We start from the raw sequence: 2500 nt of genomic DNA, 5'->3' as shown, positions 1-2500 counted from the left end.
CGCGGGGGTGGGGGGGGCCATGGCCGACGGGGGCCCTCCGATGGCGGGTCACGTTTGCCACTCGGTCAGGGGTGCGTGCTGGATGAAGAAACGGTCAACTTTGTGTGAAGAGCCACTCTTTGGAAATTTCGTCAGAGTGCCACCTTTTCGAAATTTCTTCTAAGTGCTCTCAAAAGCTGGGTTTCTATATATGTGCCGGGAGTGTCGCACAAAACCCACAAACTCGACCAAACATGCTCTCTGGCCTATGTTGCGCAGCATCCCGGTAAACCTCTAACTCGCCCAATTGTCAATGTTTCGCCACAAAAACAACTTTATTCTACTCGCCTGGTCCCTGCCAAGGGCCCTGCGTTGTTTGATTTTGATTAAATTGCTTTTTTACACATTTTCCCCGTGCCCCTGGTAGCCAAGGGCACTTAGAAGAAATTTCAGATTCTCGCCTCGTGCCCCTGGTAGCCAAGGGCACTTAGAGTAAATTTTGAAAAAGTTGGCACTTAGAAGAAATTTCAGATTCGTGCCCCTGGTAGCCAAGGGCACTTAGAGTAAATTTTGAAAAGTTGGCACTTAGAAGAAATTTCGAAAAGTCGGCACTTAGAAGAATTTCCGAGTCGCCCCGGTTCTCGGGGACCGGGCCGAGCGCCGACCTCTGTCCGAGCGCGAGCGCCTATTTTCGGATAAGTTGGGACGACTTCCACGGTCCGTATCTCGGTCATTTCTCCACCTTTTCGGATGGAACCAACGGTGTCGCGTTGCCCCGGTCCCCGCCGAGGGCCCTGGGGCGTGGGATCCTGAGTTTTCCCCGTGCTTCCTGTGGTTTTCGGCCGTGGAAAAACCCTAGGCGCGCCGGTTCTCGGGACCGGGCCGAGCGCCGACCTCTGTCCGAGCGCGAGCGCCTATTTTCGGATACGCCGAGTCGATTTCAACGGTCCGTATCTCGGTCATTTATCCACCTTTTCGGGTGGAACCGACGGTGTCGCGTTGCCCCGGTCCCCGCCGAGGGCCGTGGGGCGTGGGATCCTGAGATTTCCCCGTGCTTCCTGTGGTTTTCGGCCGTGGAAAAACCCTAGGCGCGCCGGTTCTCGGGACCGGGCCGAGCGCCGACCTCTGTCCGAGCGCGAGCGCCTATTTTCGGATACGCCGAGTCGATTTCAACGGTCCGTATCTCGGTCATTTATCCACCTTTTCGGGTGGAACCGACGGTGTCGCGTTGCCCCGGTCCCCGCCGAGGGCCGTGGGGCGTCGGGTCCTGAGTTTTCCCCGTGCTTCCTATGGTTTTCGGCCCTCGAAAAACCCAATTCGCCCCGGTTCGAAAAAGCGGCACTTAGAAGAAATTTCGAAAAAGTGCGCTCACTTGGAAGCCGTGTTCCTATGTATGTGCCGGGAGTGTCGCACACAACCCACACAAACTCGACCAAACATGCTCTCTGGCCCATGTTGCGCAGCATCCCGGTAAACTCGGCCAAACATGCTCTCTGGCCCATGTTGCGCAGCATCCCGGTAAACTCGAACCAAACATGCTCTCTGGCCCATGTTGCGCAGCATCCCGGTAAACCTCCGCCGCGGTTCTCGGGACCGGGGCCGAGCGCGAGCGCCTATTTTCGGGTAAATTGTGACGACTTTTGACGGGCCGTATCTCGGTCATTTCTCCACCTTTTCGGGTGGAACCAACGGTGTCGCGTTGCCCCGGTCCCCGCCGAGGGCCCTGGGACGTCGGGTCCCGAATTTTCCCCGTGCTTCCTATGGTTTTCGGCCGTGGGAAAACCCTATTCGCCCCGGTTCTCGGGACCCCGGCCGAGCGCCGACCTCTGCCCGAGCGCGAGCGCCTATTTTCGGGGTAAATTGTGACGACTTCCACGGGTCATATCTCGGTCATTTCTCCACCTTTTCGCATGGAACCAGCGGCGTTCCACTCCTCTGGCCCCTGCGCAGAGCCCTGCGTTGTGACATTTTGATAAAAGCATCACCCTGGGTGGCCCTGGGAGGCGTACCTATTTTTTTGGCATAAAGAGGGGCGATTTAAAACGGGCCGTATCTCCGTCACTCCTGCACCTTTTCGCATGGGATGAACGGCGTTCCACTCCTCTGGACCCTGTGCAGAGCCCTGCCTTGTAACATTTTGATAAAATCACGTTTTTAGCCATTCTCCCGTCGGTGGCCCTGGGAGGCGTACCTATTTTTTTGGCTTAAAGAGGGGCGATTTACAACGGGCCGTATTTCGGTCACTCCTGCACCTTTTCGCATGGGATGAACGGCGTTCCACTCCTCTGGACCCTGTGCAGAGCCCTGCCTTGTAACATTTTGATAAAATCACGTTTTTAGCCATTCTCCCGTCGGTGGCCCTGGGAGGCGTACCTATTTTTTTGGCTTAAAGAGGGGCGATTTACAACGGGCCGTATTTCGGTCACTCCTGCACCTTTTCGCATGGGATGAACGGCGTTCCACTCCTCTGGACCCTGTGCAGAGCCCTGCCTTGTAACATTTTGATAAAATCACGTTTTTA

Source organism: Solea solea, unplaced genomic scaffold, assembly GCF_958295425.1.
Source record: "Solea solea unplaced genomic scaffold, fSolSol10.1 scaffold_124, whole genome shotgun sequence".
NCBI classification, from domain to species: domain Eukaryota; kingdom Metazoa; phylum Chordata; class Actinopteri; order Pleuronectiformes; family Soleidae; genus Solea; species Solea solea.
Note: the sequence above shows the minus strand (reverse complement) of the source record.